Source organism: Falco rusticolus, chromosome 5, assembly GCF_015220075.1.
Source record: "Falco rusticolus isolate bFalRus1 chromosome 5, bFalRus1.pri, whole genome shotgun sequence".
In the NCBI taxonomy this organism is placed as follows: Eukaryota; Metazoa; Chordata; class Aves; order Falconiformes; family Falconidae; genus Falco; species Falco rusticolus.
In genome coordinates, this window is record NC_051191.1 from 17,588,348 (window position 1) to 17,611,958 (window position 23,611).

Genomic DNA, 23,611 nt, shown 5'->3' on the forward strand with positions numbered 1-23,611 from the left:
CCATTTACATTACAAAGCAGGGGGAAAATACAGCTCGGAGGAGACCGGCAGGCGTTCTGCTTCCCGGCGCTCCTCTGGCCATCCGCAGGAGCAGGCACAGTGGAAGGATGCGTAATTAAACTTTTCAGTGGCCATAATCACACATAGCTTGTATACCCTGACACTTATAAATATATTTAAAAGTCGGGGCTTATGCCTAAATAAACATAATTATTTTTCATATTTCCAGAGATGGCTCTGTAAGTCCCTTTACAAACGTACTTTTTTTTTTTTACAAAGATCTTTTAAGTATTTCTGCTGAAGGCACATTTATTATCTCAACAGCAAATGGACCATACCCAACCAAAAACAATTCTTTGTTTTTTATTCACATTATTACATTGTAATTCAAAATATTTTTGACATAAGGGCCATTATGTGCAAACCCGACTTTCTGAATTGTAGCTTATCCAATGTCCCCATTCCCTGGGATTACCCTGATTAAAGCTACCATACTGTGCAGGGCTTTGGAGCTTAGACTCTGAAAGACTGAAAGAATGAAACTGTAGCCCCAGATCCTGTGAGAGTCCTAGTTATTGCCAAGTTTTCAGAAATACCCAAATAATGTTGCAAAAGTTAGATTGACTTGCAAACAACATATTGCAAGCAAATCTTCTAAGGAACAAGGACTGCCAAGTCTTGACAAAATACTGATTTTTTTAACCCCAGTTATCATTAAAATTTTTCTATCAGGTTTAATAAGACCAGAATTTCATCTGACACATCTCCTTTGCATTCATGACAAAATGTTAGCAAACAGGAAACATTTGCAAAACTAGGCATAAAGGGTAAAGTAGCCATCCATGTTCAATCAATATTTCTGAGAAACTTCAAATGTGTAGATGTATATATCGCCTATTCCAGAACAAATCCAAGCCCACCCTCCTATGATCATATTCGTAAAGTCTCAAGTGAAAGACAGAAATCCCACTCATCCATCCATTGTCCAGCGCAGGCACTTCTAATGCTTCCTGATGTTTCCAACAATATCACAAATAACCATTTATCCATCTCATATTAACTGCAGATCTCTCCAGAGACCATGCTTCAGTCCCTCTGGCACCACACACCGACAGAGACTTCCGCTTTTTGCTTTCCATATTATCACTGTTAGGATGTTAGGTAATTCTTTTGGATAAACACACCAAGGTTTAACCTGAATTTGGTTTAGGATACCAAAGAAAAAGAGCTATATGAGATACCATGGATGATCTGCACCATATTACAAAGCGATCTCTACAAGATTCATACTACCAACACTCTTTATCTTGCTCCGACTTTCAGAGACTTAAGGCTTTTAACTCTGACACGTCTTTACTAGTGATGCTGTAGGAGGAGTGCTTCACATCATTTCTGTCGTAGCTAAAGTTTCTGCCATAGTTCATGAGCTCTCGGGAGAAGCCAATACTGGCTCCAAGAGGCTGGTGAAATTCCCGTAACTATAATATAGGAATTTCTTTCAAAGCAGTCTTCATAGGGAGAAAAAAAATAAATAAATTTACTGCAGTTTTGCTTGTGCCAGATTTCATTTAATTGCATGTTGAAAAAATTGCAGAATTGGGACTCTTGTCACACCAAGGTAAGCATATCCTTGTAGAAAAATATTTAGTGCTTTGCACGCTTGAACACCTTTATGCTAATCCCAACAATGAAGGCCACAGGAACCAACAGAGGCCAGAAAACCCATACAATTCCACCACGATCATCTAAGTTTCTGGATGTGCGTGGAATCCTGCAGTTTTTTTCAGACTGTATATTCACATGTAGTTACTCCATTAATATTTTTTCCCTTCACCTTCCTGAAGCAACTATAGTGAAAGAAAGGTAATGACATATATTGGCTAGAATTGGTCAAACGACAGTCAGTTGAGAAAATCATCTGAAGAGGCTAGCATGGACAGTCAAATTATATTTCTTACCCTGATTGCTTCAGAACTCATAACACAGAATTGTATACATATTACTGTTTTCTAACTTTGATATCAGCAACAGTCTTTTATTGCTATAAAGTCAACATAAAACTTGTTTTTAGAAAAGAAACAGGCTTAACCTATTATTGCTGAAAAGGCAAATAGACACCATTATCCTGCCAGCCTGCAGTTACAATACGTGTAAATCATGGGGCTGCTCAACAAAATTTCCACCTAAAGTCAACTACTAACATGCAGTTGTGTCACTCTGTGCACAGAACTTCCACTGACAGTGATGAGTTTCTTGATGAGCAAGAGAACCATATATTATGCATACTTATTACAGCCACCAAAAATGTTCAGTTTAGCAAAGCAAAGTACACTACAGATTTTCAACAATGAAATGCTGTGGTCACCCATCTAGTGTCATTTAATCTCTAAGAATAAAGCAATGATTTTAGACTTTCCATAAAGCCTTTTATAACATCTGGGCTGCCACACAAATTCACAGGAACAAGAAACACCGAATTTACGTGTTGATGCAGTAATAAGTACAGGCCTCATGCACTGGAAGAAACTGGATTATTACCTTCCATCTAAAGGCTGTATGTATACGTACATATAGTTACACAGACATACAGTCATGTATACATAATTAACCAAACCCATATAATAAATATGGATGAAAACCTGTCTCAACCATGCAGATAACAATTTTGTTTTGGAAACTGTGTGCAGTAATACTTATCAAAATCTGAACAAACTGATATTGTACTCAAGAAGTAAATCGAGCGTTTTTTAATCATGAAGTTTATCACCTGTAATCCTTTGAGAAGAATTTGAAAGTTTCCCAGCTGAGTCACTATTTTAAAGTTATACTCTTTTAAAAATTAGAACTTTAATTTGAACAATAACACATACATAATCAAATTACTGAGGCATGACGAAAATAAATTAATGGTCGACTTTGTTATAGAAACAGTCTCAATATTTGCAATGTTAATTTCAAAACAGTAAAACCATGCATATATCAACATAAAATAACAATAAAAATTCCTCTTTTACTTATAATACAGATCAGCCTTACGGCTGGATTTATTCCTAAATGAAGCTATAGAACTAGGTTGCATATTTTTACAGTTTATTTATATGCAAGTTAAAAAGGTATATGCTTAAAAATGAAACTATGTCCAATCAGTAAGAAAAGGATATGTCATGTAACTGTATTTGTGAAGTCTTTTTGAATTTGTGCGGCAAACAGGCATGAATGCTTTCCTTTTCCATTACTCTTTAGACACAGAATTTGCAAGTCTGTCTTTCAAAAGTAATGCTAAAGGAGATAAAACACTATTAACTTCAGATCACTTACATCACTATTGCTGACGAGTGAAAATATCCAAGTGCACACAAGTTACGCGTGTAATTTATACAATGAAGAATCCACTACAGCAGTAGCACTGACAGGATATTAAGTATCTTGCACCTTCAGAAACACTGTAAGTTCTAATCAGTAAGGTTAACAATTTTGGTCTAAGTTTGGTTTGGTTTTTGAATGCACCTACAGTCTTTTGTGCTCATAGGAGAAAGATGACCAAGAGGAAGGGGAAAGAATGGAGGCTGAGGTAGAGATGCAGTCCTACTCCAGTGACATTATAAATAAGCCATTTGACATGTGGGGGCTGTGACCCGTGCTAGCGAAAGCATTTAGTGGAGGCCACTCTGTGGAATGTATTAGTCATTATCTTTGACTTTAAAACAAACATAAAGAACTGAGGGATGATGAGCAAGGTTAATACAAACATCCTTTGGAGCTCCTGGCATTTTCTTGTCAAATTACGGGAAATCAGAGGAAGAAATTACGGAATAATTCCCTTCCACAAAAACCTGATGAACAATAAAAACATAAGAAACAAAATTCCTTTTGAGAGTGAGAAGAAAATTCACTATTTAGCCTGGTAGAATGTCCATGCTGTTTTTTTCTTTATGGGAGCGATGCAGGAGTGACATCAGCTCTTGCACACTACTAAAGAAACTGCTTGGGCAAAAGGGGAGTTGAATGGAGAGATACTATTCAGCACTGATGACAGCAGCAGCCCCTCGGTTGCTGCTTTAGAAGACTGGGCTACAGGAAACCTCTCAACACTACAAAAATGAGGTTTTGGACTATGTGTAGCCATTGAAGTATCTCATACCTCTTTACCCATACCTCTCAATACCCATATCCTGGCTAGAATCTAGAGCTAGGCTAAACATTTTGCTGACCTGGACTGAAGAAAGAAAGATTTCATTCTTCACTTTGCCATATATACACGTGTGTACACATGTGCATGGTGATGATTGCTCTGGGTGACCCCTATCAAACCCAAGAAAGGAAAATGGTACTGCGGTGGTTTAACCCCGGCGGTGTCCGTGCCCCCCAGGCGGGCAGGGGAGCCACCCCCAGCCAGGCCCGCGGGGGTCCGGGCAGGGAGATCGCTCTGGGGGCCGGGGCCGGGGCTGCGGCCAGTCCCTCCCCCGCCGCCTCTGCCGCCCCGGCCCCCTCCGGGGGAGGCTCCTCACACGCCGCCCGGCTCCAGCCCGGGCCCCCCGCCCCGGGGGCTGCGGCCCTGCCCGCAGCCCGGCCCCGGCCGGGGCTCCGCTCCCCGCTGCCGGGAGCTGCTCCGGCGCGGCGCGGCGCGGCGCGGGCTGCCCGCCCCCGGGGGCACGGCCCCCTCCGGGCACCCCCTGCCCCGGCCCGGGGTCCCCCCCGCTGCGATCTGTCCCCCCGGGGGCGCCGCCGCCGTGGCTGAGGGCTCGGCCTTGCCCAGCGGCGGGGCCGCCTTGGAGCCGGCTGGCACGGGCTGGCGGGCAGGGGGGGCTGCGGGCACCTGCGCACAGCGGCCGCCCCGCCGCCGCCGCACACGCCTGGCGCACCAACACGGTAAATGTACCTGTCCCTCAGAGTAACACAATACCATCTTGAAAAGTTATACAAATAACTGACTTTAGTATCTAAATGGTCTTCAGCGATGCTGTTAACCTCTACACAGGCATGGCCTTCCATCCATGAAATGGCAAAGTCATTCCCTCGTGCAAAGTTTGTAGAGGGTTCAATTCAATTCAATTTGTAGAGCATTTGGGGAATGGAATGTGTAACTTTCAGCCAAACTTTAAGAAAAATTCTTGCCAGCTCATTTGCCAGCCAGTTTTGAGGTGTGTGTTTCAGAGAAGACTGAATGTCTTCATCTCACTGTTAAGCACAGTAATCTTAACAACTTTGGCAGAAACAGGTGGGTAGTGATGGAAATAAACCCCATAAAAATGTCTCGTTATTTTCTGGAGGATATCAATTTAACTTTCTTGGGACAGTTCGGCTGCTTCTCCCTGAGACTCTACTAATGCCTGTACAGGCCCATGATGAGAAGGAGAAGATAATTATAGTCCTCTCCAGACAGTGTGTTCATTAAGCATGCTATCTGGGATAAGTAAGTTTTTAATTGGTTTCCAGTGCCTGTAAGTAGGATGGCCTATAGTAGTATGGCAGTGAGGATCTGCACCCCTACTGCTTTCCCCGTTGGAACTCAATAAAGTTTAATTGGATTACAATGGGGGTAGCCACAAGATGTCAATTACTGGTTTATTCACAGTGTGGACCACTTCTTCCAGTGGCGCTTGATTGACTCACTCTGCACACTTCTCTTATTACAGGACCTCTTCCCCTTCTTCCCAGAGAATAAGTATTGTACAAAGATGCCATACTCTTTATTAAACAGCAGCATTATCACACAACTCCTGTGGCACTGCCTGCAAAAAATAAAGCTCTACCTGCTCTGAGTTTACAGCATGTGACCTACTTTATTTAAAGCCAGTTCTGGAATGTCCTTCTGCATCTCTGACTTTGTCCGTGTGCTGACTCCCTCCCTAGAACTGGGAAAAGATACCATTTTATGAATTAGGCAAAGTGATCCTTTGTCCAAGGGCTAAAAAATACATGCATTTTTGTTTGTTTGTATGAGAAAAGTTTGAAAAAATCTCCATAGATTTCACCTGTTTAAGTATGTTAAATAATAACAGTCCCTTAACCTAGTCTGACTGCTTCCTAGTCCTCTTTCATCCAGTTTAAGATCTGAATCCACAGACACCAAATGCTTTTGTTAAAAGCACTTAGTATGTTGCAAAATTAAATTCATTTAAAACTGGCCAAAGACTTTGCCAGTTCTTTTACATAAATGATGTTGTTCTTTCCTCTGTTAAATAGTCAAGCATAATGAGTTTTGATTTGTAAAACTTTTTCATGGAGAAAAATAATTTTGTGACCTGTAAAGGACAACTAAGGTGTAAATTTGAAAAATCACTGTGGTTGTATCAACATTAATAACGACTGACTGTGGCTTTACTCCAACATTATTTCACTCTGATTTATAAATAGCTGAATTACATGATGGCAAACATTCTTTAATCCTGTGCACAATACTGATCTGACCACTAGCAGGAATGACTCTTGATTGAGCCTTCTTACATACTTCTTATTACTGCACTGTGCTTCCAAGTTATTACATTTTTATTCATCTATATGTTTGCTCAGCACTCACTAGTGCCTATGTATGATACAAAACCCATTTAAAACAGTTCTCAAAATTCTAATTACAAATTTTGGATTCATATCATACTAATACTAAATAAAAAATCAACTTGTTAAGCAGAAAGTATATTAATTTATAATATTTCCATTCAACATTATTATGCAAAATGCTAGTTATCCATTTTGGTGTTCTATTTGTATATACTTTATTAATGTACTTCGTTTAAAATGGATTATGTTTATATGGGGATGCTATAGTATGTTTGCAAAATAAAATGGAAGCCCTATACTAGGGGTCCTCAAACTACGGCCCGCAGGCCGGATACGGCCCCCCAGGGTCCTCAATCCGGCCCCCGGTATTTACAGAACCCACCCACCCCCCGCCAGGGGTTGGGGGGAGGGGGGGGAACCAAGCAGCCGCAGATGGCTGCCTGCCACTTCATCCGCGTGCCGGCCCCCTGGTTAAAAAGTTTGAGGACACCTGCCCTGTACTATTTGCACAAATAGTGCAGCTCCACAGTTTGCTAGTTACAGAATGGTAGCACATTCACTATTGTAAACTAAAGACTATAATTTTCTACTGAAGCCAACAAACATTTCACTGATGAGTGGCTGATTTTAGATTTCAAATCTGAAGAGACCAAACAACTAGAAATCATTATGCTTTTTTTTCTTCTTCTTCTTTTCCCCCCCAGGTTATATGGCAAAAGGAGATAATAATTTTCCATACTATTTTTCTACCACTCTAAAAATCTTAATGTGGGGAACTCATTGGGACCTCTACAGGCTAGGAGTTTAAACTGAAGTTTGGATTTTTCCTTTGTTTGACTCAATAGCTCCTACTAACAAAACCCCCATAATGAAATTACTCAAAATATATTAAAAATATTATATGTATTTATTATTATGGGATACGATAGACACTGTGTGGATCAGATACTATTTTAATTATTTTACTTCACCTGTCCTATATTTTCAGCATTTTTACTATGTGTGGTAATATTTTCTAGTTAATAAAAATGTGCTATTATTATTATTAATTGTATCCATCTTTGTATTCATATGCTGTTTTAAAATACATGTCCTTGCATGTTATGTGCATTTTAAAACAGTCTGAAGAATTAGATAAGTTATTTCCTATAGGCACACATAAAACTGACGCTTATAGTTTTGTAGTTAAATAAATTATTGGATAGTTGTATAAAAGACCTTCAGACTTTCCTGGTACCATTTTGATGTTTTCTTTCTAGAAGAATTTGCCTAAAAAAAAAGCCCTTATATTCATAGTGTACATAGTAATATTCAATCTAGTCATTAATAGTCAAACACACACACAATGGCACATCTGACATAGGCAGCTGAGTTGGGAATTGAAACCATAATAATTAACAATAGATTTCCTGATCTCACCATGACAAGTAAATGAAACACTCTGCAGTGTGCTTGCCCACTGGAAGAGGGAATTAACTCAGTATGAAAAGCAGAATGGAAGCATATCACTGACTAGATCTAATGCACAAGGAATGCAACAATGGGAAGCCTGTGTCAGCAGAACACATCAAACTGTTTTCTAAATATTGTGCATGAGCACGCAAAAACGCAGACATACATATTCCCTATAAGAACCATCGCGAAACATCACAAGAACGCAATCCCAACTCCAATAAATAAATAAATAAATAAACGTAGTCTATGTTCTTACTTCCTATAAACAATGTAAGCTACTGTTGACATTTCTTCAGCAGCGGTAATTTTATTCTCGTTCAGTCCCGGTTTCCTCCCCAAACGGCTCCTCCCTGCCACCCCCCGGCGCAGCTGGCGGCGCGTCCCTGTTCAGCACCTCGGAGAGCGGCCGCCGTGCCCGCCGCCCCGCCGCACGCGGCCCTCGCGCTGCGCAAACCACCGCATCGCGCTTTCATTCCCCATAAAATACCGGGCCCTCTTCTGCATGTCTGCTATGACTGCTCCATCTTTCCTTTCCTCGTCCTCAAATTGCCTTTTTCTTTTATAGCGACATTTACTGTTGCAGCAACTTTCCTATTTGCCTGAAACAATACATCCTCACGGTCGCTCTTTAAACTCACCATTTCTTGGGTTTGGTTTGGTTTGGTTTGGTTTTTTTTTAAAGGCTGCTTATATTTAATGCTGACAATCTCATCACAGGACATGCAACAGAAGTATTGTATCAAGCATTACGGTTTTGTTCTTTAAATATATATGTGGTCACATATACTGCATTCTTTTACACTGGTACAAGACTTACTTTATAATAGCTCTGAATCAGGAATGATTGTGATTGTACCCATATAAATCAATTCACTATAGCCATAACAGTACAGTTGCAGTTACTAATCTTCCTTCACATATTAAACACATTTGAATTATCCAGATTCTCTTCAAAACTTGAAAGACCAGTTGAAGTTTGAAATTATAACTAAAAACCTGATTCTGCAAAAACTTACAAGGGTGAATAATCTCAGTCAGTTGACTGGAACTGCTCACCTGTACAAAGCCACATGATACATCCTTGCAGGGTCTGTACCTAAATGATTTCATTAAGGCTCAGAGTTTAATTAACTCTCAGATCTAAATCAAGAATGATTCCCAAAAGTCAGTACAGATTCACTGGTGTAACAGTGACATATTTTTTTGTGCTGGTTTCTTAAGGAAAATTAGGTTCCTGTGATTGCAGAAAGGGAAGCAAGAAGGTAGGAGAGGAGGATGTGGGCATGAGATGTTCACATACATACATTTGTCTGTCTGTCCTTCAGGCTCCCCTACTAAGCTTGAGCACATTGGTGAATTTCAAATTATTTTTACAGTGAAACTGACATCTTTAAGCTACCAAACTTTTACAAGTTTTGTGAAGATACAGAGGGGCAGGGGAAATAAGGAAAGGCTGAATAAAGAGCTCATTCTGGAACTCAACCACAAGATTCATAACAGACCAGTTTTGTGGATTTGCAAACATGGAGGCATTCTTACTTGTTAAAATCTGGGAGAGTTCTGAAAATCCACATCGCTCTTAATATTGTGGGTTTTGTATGTTTACTCTGCTCAATGGAATTCAGAGTGCATCCTCAGCCATTGTCTCCCCATCAGAATGAGAATCAGAAGTAGCCTCTCTTTCTGGACAACAAACAAAACACCTATTCAGTGTGCTTCAGAAGATTCAGACACAAAAATATCCTCAAATGAAAATGGTCAGACTGTGGAAATGTTCTGAAGAACTGCTTATATTGGCTCTGAGGAAACTTCTACCAGAAATCCACTTCCATTCATAGCACTTCTCAATACCCAGTAGGAAAATCAGGCATTATAAAGTGGAAGGTCTGAAGGGTAAAGCCCACATATCTTAAAAAAAAAAAAAGAACATGTATCCTTTAGACAAGGAGGAAGTCAAAGTCACATACAAATGCAGCCACATTCAAACACCATCAACAAATTATAGCCATAATCTGGATTAGTCAGAATTAAATTTGGGCTAACACATAGGTCACTATATATCCTGACAACTGTGGATGAAGTACAGTCCATCTGCCTCAGTCAGTCCCTGAAGACAAACTTCATGGGTCTGAGGTGAATGCCAGGGTCTACAAAGCATATTGGTCTGAAGAAGCAGCTCTTTCTTGAGGACATCTCACAGTGGCACAAAATCATACATCCTACTTCCATATACAGTGAAAGAGGAAGGCAAGCCATCCCATTACAAGGCCAGTAGCTCTTCACTGTGCCATTATTTATTATTACTAAGATCCCATGCCTTCAAATCCAAAAGCAGACCAAATAATGCATTCACTTTATAGGCACTGAAAGTGAACGTCATGTGGAAACCAAATCTGATGCAGTAAGCTACTAATTAATAATATTTTATCTCTAATGGCCTTTGTTTTTTCCTAGCACAAATAAAAATGTTTTCTCTATAAGCATCTTTGATGACTTGACTATGATAGAGATCGCAACTTTTCCAGAACTCACCAGAAGTTTTATTTTTCAATAGGATTCTAGAATTCAGCAACCCCACATTTGGCAAAAGAAACTTGACAAGTAAAGATTTTAAAGGAAATCTGTGAATTAAGATGTGTTCATGTTTAACTACAACTCAAGATACAAAGGCCTTCTGTAAATAATATCCACTAGTGGGGTTTTTTTTGCTTTTGTGGGTTTTTTTGTTTGTTTTTATATTAAAATAAATAGTAACAACTTATCTGTTTTTCTGTTAATCTGAGCTGAAAGTTATGACTGGTAATGGGTAGTGAATGGTACCAATAAGAAGACCTAATGTAGAACTACAATTAAGATTTCCTAGGTCTTACATTCTTTGCAATGAGAACATTAGAAACAGTTAAAACACAGATGAAGTGTTGCAGTTCCTATATGTAAAACCCAGTAATAATACTAAAACCTCAATCTTTAATGATACTTTAGGTGGAAATTTTATTATTTACTATTATATGCCAATTATGAATTGGCATCCCAAGCACACAGCTCAGTCTCCTCAGAAAGTAGATAGGACAGTTCCTAATTTTGCAGAGTCAGGCCTTTATCCAGTTGTCAGACTCAACACTAAGCGCCTAATCTTGCCCTTTCTTCTACTTTATTTTTCTTTACTCTGTGGAATACCTTTACACATGAAGAGAAACCCACTTTTGACATACATGTCAAGATTTTTATGTCACAGTTTACCTCACTGCACCTGTTCTCCACTGACAAGAAAAATTCTTGTGAACAAAGGTTACATATACCAAAATTCAGTCCATATTCATTCAGCCCTTCCAGTATTGGATGCTAGCTTACTTTCTGATATCAAATTTCATAAAATATTTTTTGAGCACCAACATTTGAGTATTGTTGCTAAAACTCTTCATAGCCTAGCAAGCACAAAATACAAATAGAACATTACTTTGCAAATCTTTCTGCCTTGCTACTCTATTAAAATATGATACAGAAGGACTTTTCATTGTAACAAAAGAGCAGGACAAAAGTAAGTTATCTATGACTACCCTTAAATGAGAGGTGAAACTTTGGCTATATTATAGATATTGACTGCTCATCTCATGTTCCCTAATGGATTCATAAAGGGAGTTGTGGATTTTTGCCTTGCAAATAAGTTTCATCTGCCTCCAGTGATGGTACAGACAGCAGTTTTCATACACAGAATATTAAGTGTATTTTTCACTGTGAATAAAGAACAACAGTTACTCCTCTGTACTAGGATGTACTGCAGATGCTACATGGAGCTTTTGGCATTCTTTCCCTGCTACTAGTCAACTTTTTCTTGTCATAGCAAAACACTCTTATTTTTACAGATAGTCTTAGATAAGTAAGAGTTGCTTAATCAATACAATGATCTTATTGCCTATAGAGTAGCCTATTGAATAGTATTGGCATTTCATCACAACAGGGAAAAAAGATGACTGAAATGCGAAGAACTCATTTCTTTAAAACCAGTCTACAGTCAGATAAAGTGTATTCTGAATTGAAAATTAGGTAATGAATGGCTGGATTGCTTCTGTCCTCTCTTTCAGAAGGTCAAGTAGGATATATTGGGAGGAACTTCTTTCTTATTTAGGGCATGGCTAAAACTGTCATCTATGTGGCTCATTTCATGAGATAAGTACCCCATAGGGAAGGAAGAGAATCGTTAGAGATGAGTGATGAGCTAGACCATCACTTCAAGCAGTAGTGACTGAAAGCAGGCAATGACTCCTCTTTGAAAACTGTGGATCTGTGTGGAGAAGATTTGTGCCTGCCTCATGATTCTGTGGCTACAGGTTTCAAAGAATCCCTATATCCCACCAAACTGCAATGGAAAACCCATGAGATAATTCATAAGAAACAAGCTCTTCAGCTGCCTACTAAGAGTATAAAACCACGTTATATAGTTCTTGTTCATATTCTGGATGGGTTCTTTTCACTTCCCTTCTTCAGAACCGTATTTTCTTTCAAATCTGATCATAATGCATACTTCTATTGTAAAATATATTGATATGAATCATTTAACCATAGCTGAGCTGCACAAGCATTTCAGGGGCAGATGCTATTTTAGTAGATTTAAAAATGAAAAAATAAAAGAAGCATGATATGATGTAGTAAAACGGCCTTGCTACTTTAGGACCTTCATATTATAACCAGTAACACTGTGGAATCGTTATTCCGTGAGGGAGAAAAAAAAATAAAAAAGGAAAAAATCATTCCTTAGGCTTCGTCACAATTTCCACCACAGCTCATTTGGCATAATTGCTCTTTTTTGTTTTAATTTCCTGACCTTAAAGTCCAACTTTCTCTTTTTCTGGTTATTACCAATGGATTAACAACTCTGAAAGTCAACGAAGCTCACACTGGTTGTGGTACAGTAGACTTTGGTCTTTCCTTAGAACACCAAGTTGTTCAGTTAGTTAAAGTTATTTGAAAGGTGATGAGATAACCTAATTAACTGCCCCTTGGTATAGTTTCTTATATCAATAACGCCTCTGGAAAGTTAAGAGAAATAAAAAATTATTCCCGTCAGAAATACAGGAAATTCTCGTGTCAGAAAATAGTTAAAAATCTGCACACACACACACACACACACACAATCTATCAGGTAAAATGACTGTATCTTTAGATACCCACATCTCAAAGCAGAACATTTAAGCCTCAACTCCCCAACAGCTGAAGTACCAGCAGCATACAAAAGAGGAACATTCCCCCAACAAGAAATAAATTCAGATGCTGAGATTACAGTCTCTATCCTAAAATTAAACAAACATAAAATAAAATAGATATTTGGACCTTGGTTAAGAATTGCACAGCAGAACAAACAGAATTAAGTATGCCTGGAAGTAACATAGCTGACATAATTACAGTAGAAAAAAAAATCAAAGAAATAAAAAACGTTCATGTACCATGAAACTTGTGCTTCAGCAAATATGAGATCGATGGATTATATGGCTTTTGAAGGCTTTCATTTACAGCTAAATCCAAACTGAAACACCAAAGCATTAAAGTCAGAAAAATCTGAATGTCAGCGTTTTTTTCAATGAACCAAGTATTAAAAGTACTCCCTAAGTGAGCACTTCTTTTGTTATATAAATCCCTGTGCACTGAACCGATTTCCTGTTAGTAGACTGAACCATGGATTAGGTACATTTGATTTGAAGAATGTCACTAATGAAACAAATCATCAGGAAAGGGAAGAGAATTTTAAAGTGTGCTTAGTGCACTGCAGGGTCATAGGACAAGGTTTTGTAGAACAGGGTAGAAGCTCAATAGAAAAAAATAAGGGAAAAATATGAATGTATATATATTATGATGTGGCTTTGGAAAGCTGAAAAAGGCACTTGGAACCGAAGTAGTTGATGAAATATAAATGTCAACAACCATTATAGCTTAATGCAAGTGAAACATTTGTAATACAAAGTTGTAAAGAAGTGTGGCTGTAGCTGAAGTCAGTCTGGGTTAATGGAGGCCATATGTTCTCACAATTCAGACCAAACAATTGGTAGTCAGAGCCCCTGGTTTCTATTGCTAATGTCATTACACTGGTGTAATTTTAAACAAGTCATGACTGCAATGCCTCAGTTTACCTATTCACGAAACTGGAATGCCATTTAACTGTGCTGCAGGGCTTAATTATGCTCATAAAGTACATGGGATAATTGTAGGAAACATTATATGCATGTGAATTTTTATGAGCATAACATCTGTATCAACAGTTCTTTGAATAATAAAAGACATGAAATCTGCAGGATGGCAGGTGTAATGAAGAAGGGATTTTTTTCCATCATTGTATAGTAAATTACACATAATTAGAAAAAGCAAAACTGAGATAAAATGGGACAAATTCGTAATTGTGCCAAGAATCTAACACTCATCATCCCAAACATAATAATCTGTAGCCTTAGGACATTTTTCTAGTATTTGTCTGGAATATAATCGAGGTTATGCCCCAAAATCTAAAAGTCCATTGTTTATACTGGTACAGATGACTTTGCTTACCACTGTGTGGCACAGACACAAACCATGATTGGCTCTTTGTTTCTATGCCAAATGATTGCTTTAATTATGACATTTGCATTATCATCAGGACAAAATAGTTCAGCAAATTATTTTACCACTTAATGTGAAACCCTCTATATATTTCAAAACACTGTTACATATATTCTCCTCTGGAGACAGTCATGGTGAAGAGGAAGGTGTATCCTCAGGAACTTTCTAAAGTGTCATTCTTGCTGCCTTCACATAGTGAGATATTTGTATATGTGGTGCCTTTGACTCACCCAACAGTCCCAATTCAGTTTTAGTCTCTTCCTTTTTTTGTGGTTTGTATTAGTTTGGGTAATTTTGTGGGTATGGTGCATTTGGGGGAGATTTTTTTTCTTTGATCCTTTGTTGTTGTTGTGGGAGGATCCTGTGTTTCATTTAGGTTTTCAATCTTACAGACAATATCACTGTATGGCAGAAATCAGATATAAATTTATATCCTCCTACATTAAGAAATCACATTCTCTGTCAAAAAACCATTGTCAACGCACATTTAAGACTATCACTAATAACTTTTACAGAGCATCACTTCAGAAAAATTAAACCTTCTGAAAAGCATAAAATAAAGAATTACAGTACATGACAGCTCAGTCTAACTCACTCCAATTCTACTTCTGCAAAAGCCACTGGGAATATCTGTGACAGCCTATCTCCAAAAGCAGTGCATGACAGAGTAGAGTGGTAAGAAGATACAGTGAGTAAAGGCGGGGCCGGTGGGGGAGTAAATACAGTGTTTCTGTGGAGTAGCTGAAGTGCTTTTTCCATAATTCTTGTATATTATCTGCAAAAACAGAATGCAAAATATATATGGCAGGCCACTGATAAGCAAGGGCAGAGCTACGGTTAATTTTATATTTCCTCATTTCCCACAGTTTGAATTTAACAGGTCAAGACACTGGTGTTTAGCTTCTGGAAGATGCTACAGAGGGAAATTTATAGATCCGCAGGTAACTTGTATATATGTCAATTCATTTGTTGGACTACTTTCCATAAAATGAAATAAAATTTCATTTTTGCGAGCTTTTGTGGGTACTAAAATGTAAGAGCAAAACCATTTTTATACCAGACTTGAAGTTGATTTAGGTAGCTACAGCTATTGCGAAAGTTGAAAGCTGAGATGCTGCTGCAATTAGGCAAACAGGGAAGTTTCTTTCCACACCTGACCACACTGCTACAGTGGAAGAGTGTCCATCATTCCCATCATTGGATGCTGGAGTTACTAAGATACTAAGAGAGAGAGACCATTAGTTTTTCTCAAATCTAAACCATGTCCGTCTCTGCAGGTTACACTACATCCACGTACAAAAAAGAAGGCAGATGTCTTACAGATCTCTACTTTTGGAAGAATATGTACAGGACTAATATTTCCCGGCTACAGGCTCCTTCCAGGGGTTTTTTAATGATCAGCAGTGAGCCTGGCTGGTGGAGCGTGCTGAGTTGCTGGTTCTTTGTGAAAGAATGTGCTCAGTCCCTGAACAGTGAAATGCTTATTAGTTAAGTTGTAATCTGTTACAGAGCAGCACAATATATAAATCCTACTTGATTTTTCCCCCTTATGTTTATGACTGAAATGCTTGACTATATTTTACACTGTTTTACATGCCTTCCCCTACCCCCTCTGCCCCAAATCATTGCAGTTACTTTTTTAATTGAAACAACCAACCAAACAAAAAAATCATCAGACATAATATAGACAGAGGTTGGATGAGAGAGTGCTGGACAAAATTAAAAATAAATCAGCAAAATGTATAGTGTTTAAGTAGCAGACAATTCCTATTTTTATGAAAGCTATCTAAAAAGGCTTCATCCTGTAAGTTTTCTTAGAGACAGATAGCACAGAAGTACTGTAGTCTTGAAAGGAGAGAAAAGAACTACAGAAAAATGTGTTGGGGGAACAGAGCAAAAGCTGTGTTCTCTATTGCAATTTTTTGCTATCAGATGAAAGGACGTGTGGCAGACTTGGGAGGAGATAGTTTTTTTCTAAAAAAAAAAGGCAATTTTCAAAATTGGTTTTGTCATAATAACAACTTGCCAAGTGTTAGTCTTTTAGAAAGTCAGCTCCAAGTTCATTTTTTCTGACTTCTGCTGGATTTTGGTGAAAGATTATTTAGAATAAATAACATCCTGCAAATTGAAACAAACTATCTGGCCATAAACCATATTCAACTTAAGGTGGAAAACTGAAAATCATTGTGGGCTTCCTAAATTATAGACAAATTTAGATAAGTCTATACATACTCAAGAGATATGCATACTGTTAGAAGTACCCAGTCCACAGGAATTTTAGAAGAAGAAATGAAATCATTTGAGTTTATCTAAAGAGGTCTTCAAGCACAGTATTTGGGTTACTATATTCAGCAAACTGCAAGTTGATTTGAAATGGAAATATGTATCTTTAGAGTAAAAGGAATGTGCAGATGGTCTTGGATGACTGAGAAACAAAATGAGTACTAGCACAAAATGAGCACAAACTGTTCATTTTATGAGTTGTCATGGAGAGAATTATGAATGGAAAATATTCTTACGTGCTAACGAAGGCAGGAGAGCCCTGAAAACTGCATTAATTATACTGTAACTGCATTACTCCAGTATGGACAATTTGTTGTACTATATTTCTTATTTTAAGTGCTGACAAACTACCTTGTAAAATTTGATGCAAACACATATAGTTTCCTGAAGAGCAAACCAAAACATTTAGATTGGAAGGAAGAAACTAGCTATTTGAAAAAAGTTTGCTCATTCATCGAAAACTACTTCAGCAAAAGTGAACATACCAAACCTGAGGAAAGGTCAGAAAGGACAGGAGTGCTGCATTTCATTTTCATTCCAAGGCAGGAGACTAAAGCAGAAGCAGAAATGACTGCGTTGACTTCTGTAAACCCAGAGTTGAACAGGTGATGCAGAGTATATTAACAAAGTACTGGTAAGAAAGACCAACTGATCATAGTTGGGGAGGTATGTTGAACCAACAGTCCAGGTGTGGTATCAGTATGATATTACTGACTGATGAGAAATCAGTGACTGAATAAGTTGCTAAAGTTACCATAAATTCATTCATTTAACAGTTAATCTGATAGGAAGGAAGATTGTGAAAGCAATATAGCGTGTCCCATTTCCAAATGTATCGCTAGAGGACTTGCAGTGCCCATGAAGAGAGAAAGCCAATGCCATCAACGTTGGGAATAGGATTTTCAGAAGTACCTCCACAACTGGGAAGGAAAATGCCACAGGAAGCCAACATTTGGGGTGCTCTGTTACCCACCCACCCCAACAAAGACTGAATGAACAATTACCTATTTAAGTACTTAAGTACATGAGATTCCATTTTAAATCAGGCATGTTCAGTATCCATTACAAACAGTAGGAAATTATGATGTAAAACTGAATATAGCAGCTTATGTTTGAGAAGGTGCTAAAATTAAGGAAAAAACCCCAAACCGCATTGCATTCTAGTCATCAGCTGAAAGCACCAAAACCTCCCTTTTGACAGTCATGTAAATTTGAAGAAGTTCTTCACCTTTTGTGACTGTGCTGGCAGGACAGTAGAAGCAGAAGCAAAAAAAAATCTGATTCTCACTTGATAGTTAAAATACACCAGTTCGGAAGCAGCATAATGCTGGTTCCCGAGCTGGTTCCCCCATGTAAAGTGGTTTTACAGACTTTGAGATCAACTCAATTTAAGGCAAATTCCCTTCAGAGTGTCACAGCTTATAGTCATAATTTTTTGAGTGCATTGATGGATACACAAATTAAAAAGCAGCATCCATTTTAGTTGATGAACTTGTGATGCCATCAGTAGTGGTGTGCGAACAGATGTGTATACCAGGGACATGGCCTTTTTCTTTAACAGAATCAATTCACTAGAAGGTTAGGTGCTTCAAGACCATGTAATACAAAATCATTTCTGAATAAGGAGAAATGATTGATCTTCTTATTCTTCAAACACCTCCAGAGGCAGTTTATTTCTCTAGCTAATCTCTACCAAATTCACATATATAATAAAATTAACACTCATGCCCAATGCTTGCCTCTTTCTGCATCATTTTCTTTGGCTATTTTATTCAGCCTGAAGATTCAGTATTTGCTTTCTTCCTCACCCTGTGTATAAAAGGTTTGTTATTTTCAGAGTTTGCATCAAAAGAGAGGTGAGAGGTGTTAGATGTGTACATGTGGCACACAGACAATAAGGCATGAATTTAGTCTCACTATTTGTAGAACATTCCTTGTTCACAAAAGAAAACTTCTTTTTCTTTTCTTTTGGCAGCCCCTAGTTTTCACAGCAAGTAGCCAGCCAGCAACGAGTAGTGGGTGTTACTAGATAAACCCATCAGGACCACCTCCCTTATCTATGTTTACATTTGCAGTAAATCCCTGTTCTGTATTATAAAAACATTTAAAATTCTTTTCCTTTTGTTTCTAGTTAATGTAAGAGGTTTAAAATAATTGTATACTCAAATACAGAAATGTAAATATTAGTGAGATAACTAAACTATTGGTTCTTCAAGGTCTTCTTTATTATATTTCACAGAACAAACTTATTTCTCTTTTGTTTAATTTTTTTTTCATGAATTCTTTGTAGGATTTTACATATAATTTTCAATATTTTCTTATAACATGCTTTAAAACCTGTCTGCTTATACTTAACTCCGAGTATGTATATGTCACCTTGGATTTACGGTTCATTGGGGCAAGAAGGCAGGTGTTTTGGTTTGATGTTTATTTTTGGTTAGTTTGTTTGTTTTTAATCAGGAGATCTACTAATAAGGTTCTCACCTACCACATGACTAAGGTCTCTTTAGCTGGTTTTTGAAGTGTTGAGCTTTCCACTGACCTTAGCTGGAACTTTGGATGCTCAATTTGGTTTAAAAATACAGACTTACTGTTTTGTAAAACAAAATTACACATTCAATGTTTTGGGTTTTTTGGGGGGTTTTGCAAATGTGTCTATTAGTGCATACCACCACAAAATAATTAAAACCCAATGGATTTGCATGGTTCTTCACATAGTTCCCCCAGACTGGCTCCTTTCTGGTAGGAGATGACCACTTGATGTAAGCAGAAAGGCACCTCAGTTTCCATGCCAATTCTATAAAGTTCACACTCTCTGCATATTACCAATCTACATTGGTGTCAATGACTGTGAATTACCTTACATGATTTCATTTTAAGAGTATTAGCAGAGAATAAGGAAATAAGATCCAATTTTTGCTTTAAAATCTTTGTTAACAACTGTAGAAATTGCCCTTTTAAGCAACACTTGCTAGAAAAATAAATGGACAATGTTTACAGACCAACATTCTTCAAAGAAAAATCATTACAGTAATAATAATACATTAAAATATGATGACTTTATTCATGTTAGGCTTCCAATTTTTTAAGGGACCTATATGTTACTGAAATAATTCCAGCTACATAACTCAAAAGAAAGACCAATTCCAGAATACAAATGAATGCTTAACAACACGATCTTGCTACTTAAATCTGGGAGGAATATTTCATGTAGAAATGCCTGCACTGCAGCCTTAGCTTTCAAATGGAATGGGCTACATGACAATGGCAAAGGCAGGTAAATGCTGGAAGCTGTTTCTGCATTAGCATGAATAATTCTTACTTTTGTTGATGCTTAATCCAGTTCTATGTTCCTTTCCATCCCCGTAACATTCCCATCACTCCTGAGGTCCCCTCCAAAACAAAATATTTATTCTCCAGTGTATTTAACTACCTAAAAACCTCACTTTTACACAAAAGTTTCTAAATGTCATACTTTGGAGCAGAAAAGCTGCAATCGTAGAATCACAGAATCTTAGAATTATTTAGGTTGTAAAAAACCCTTGAGATAATCAAGTCCAACTGTTAAGCCATCACTGCCAAGTACATCACTAGATCGTGTCCCTAAGTGCCGCATCTATGCATTTTCTAAACACTTCCAGGGATGGTGAAATATTTAGTTGTATTTAATTTCAAAAACCTTAAATTTCAAAAAGGTGAAGTAGATATTTCCCTTCCCTCTTTATAATTCATCTATGAGGTTAAAGCAAAGTTCTCATGTAGTTTGACACCTAAACTGCATTTTTCAGGAAACATATTATTCCTCACAAAAGGTCACCAATAGCCAAGCCTATTACTAACACTGCCTTAACGCTGCCTTGTTTTAGTTGGGTACACATTTAGGGGGTTGGGGGGGTGGGGGGTGGGGAGGGGTGGGAATTTTGTGCTGTTACAGTTTTATTCCTATACTTAAAAAATATATATATTTTTAACACACATTACAAATTGTAAAAAATATATATTTGAAAAGCTGAAACTTCTAAATTATCAAAACTGCAAGCAAAAGTAGCTGCTCTGAATTGCTCTCCTCCATCAAAGATTTGTTTCATTTTGTTCACAAAATCCATTGTTTCTGAGAAGTGTTCTAATTAACAGCTTAGCTACAGTTTTAAAATATTTTCCATGTGACTTACTTTTCTCTGGTACAAGACAGATAAGGAAATAAATAGATTTGCTGTCCCAGAATTGCAGTTAACCCTTTTAAGTCAGCTGATTCATTCCAAAGCAATTTTCCTTAATATACTTAGCACTTTATCCAACAAAAGGAAAAGAAACCAGCCTCACCTGAACATTAATAAATGTTTTCCTTCTAGCTACCATTCTAATTAATTACACAATCAATAACGGAATATTTCTAACCTCATGTGTAACACAATATAGATCTAGTTACTTCAAAGAGACTATTTCTCATCTCAGTAAAATTTACAACATATATGCATAAAGTCAATCTAATGGGAACATTTCAAAGCAGTCCCATTTCCATGTGAGAAGTATGACTCTGCCTAAACTGCTATTCCTTTCGACATTATTGTACGGTGTCAAGTGATTTATACAGTGAAAGGTAATCAGTCTATAAATAAATGAAAGGTAATTGAGGATATATTTGCAGCAGGAAAAAAAAATAATCTTATGATTTGCAGTGGAATAGTTGTGCCCGCATACCAGGTTTGTTCCTAAAATCTGGTGCTTTGATTTATACCTACAGTCTCACACTAAGAGAGGTACAGCAGTTTAAGTCAATGCAGAGCACATTTTCCATGGCTTCACCCTCTCTCGCTTCCTCCATTAATTATGCTGGTTCAAGATGCTGACCTGGCCCAAAGCTAACCAAAAGTACCTTTACAGGAATAATTCTGGGGCAGATCCACTTCCTAAACTTGCTTACAAGTCACACAATCCCCATGCCAGCACAAAGGTATAGACACTCCTTAAGATATGACTACCTTAAACTTACAACATAGTCTAATTTACCCATATACAAGTGTGGTATAAATTTCACAGCATCCTGCTAAGTAAGATGCTTTTGCTGCTTCATTATTACACATTACAGATTTAACTCAAAGGCTGGACTTTGAGCAGCTTATTACAACCCTTTGAGCCAGCAGTTCAACCAGTTTTCAGTCCATCTCACAGTCCATTTATCTAGCCCATACTTCATCAGTTAGTCCGTGAAGATATTATGGGAGACAGTGTTGAAAACCTTGCTAAAGTCAGGATAAACATAATCTCCTGCCCTCCTCTTGTCCACCAAGCTAGTTATTTCATTGTACAAAGGCATGATTAGGCATGATTTCTGCTTCATAAATCCACCCTGACTATTCCAAATCACCTTCTTGTCCTTAATACATTCAGTAATGGCTTCCAAGATTATTCGCTCCATCACCTTCCCAAGGACTGAGGTGAGGCTGACAAGCCTGCATTTCCCTGGAGCCACCTTCTCACCCTTTTAACAGATAGGAGTAACATTTGATTTCTTCCAGTCCTCAGGAACATCTCCTTTCAAATATAACCAGGAGTGGCCTTGCAGTGGCTGGCCAGCTCCCTCAGCACTTGTGGGTGCATCCCACCAGGTCCCATGGACTTCTGTATGTCCTGCCTCATCCCACCTGTTTAAACGTTCCCTTACCTGATCTTTCTTCACTGAGGATAAATCTTCCTTTCTGCAGACTTTCCGACTTTCAGGAACCTGGAATTGCTGAAGGCCGGTCTTACCAGCAAAGACCAAAGCAAAGAAGGCACCAAGTACCTCATACTTTTTCCCATCTTTCATCACAGGTACTCTGCACCATCCGGCAGCAGGAACACATTTTCCCTAGTTTTGTTTTTGCTAATGACGTACCTGTAGGAGCCTTCTTGTTGCCCTTCATGTCTGCCACCAGATTCAACTCCAGGTGGACTTTGCCATTTCTAACCCTGTTTCTGCACGTTTGGACAGTGTCTCTATATTCCTCCTAGGTCACATGCCATTGCTTTCATCGGTAAATACAATGCTTTCAATGCATATTTAGCTTACTTGCAGAGCTACAGTTATGTTTGGTGTGTATTTATAATTTAATTCCATTTAGCAATTTAGAGTTTAGTACAATTTTTTCTGATGTTGAAAACACCGTTGTTTTGAAATCCACCCTCTTGGACAGTTACATATTTCTACAAAATATAAATTGCAAAATTCATAACTCATTATAATTACCAAGTTAATTCTAACTACAAAGCAAAACGCCTCATTGCCAAATCATGGTTTTCCTTCATCCAATATAATCATTTCATTAGACATATTTCCCTAATGATTTTATTTTTTTCCTCTGGAGATTGAATTTTTAGTCTTGTTTTTCAGATGAATGTCGTAGCTCATAAAGAATCAACTTACTTCTAGCTTGTTCACAGATACTGATAATAAAATGGGGGAAACATCAAGGATGATTTATTATACCACATCAAGCAGTGAAGGAAAAAAAAACCCCAACCTTGTCAGTTGTGCTCACTTCTTTTTATTTAAATGAATGTGATAATGTTCTCCATCTTTTCCAAAGTAATGTTTATTTGCAGCTGATTTCTCAAAACACTGCAACATACAAAGGAATGAAATGGCATTTCTGAATGCAGAGTTAGTGGACTGAATATGTACTGGTGTTTACAACATTTTGAACTGGTCTTGAAACACCTGCATGCTATATTTCTAGATACCATTGTTAGTCCTCTTTAAGCACATTTTAAAATGTGATGTAAGCTATTAGAAGGTAAATTTTTG

At 37.9% G+C, this 23,611-nt stretch overlaps 1 protein-coding gene across 9 annotated transcripts in view; it reads right to left on the minus strand.

Annotated features, from left to right (window-relative positions):
• MAGI2 (membrane associated guanylate kinase, WW and PDZ domain containing 2) overlaps nt 1-23,611 on the minus strand; it is a 755,449-nt gene that overhangs the window by 404,553 nt on the left and 327,285 nt on the right. The gene's annotated exons all lie outside the window — the stretch shown is intronic.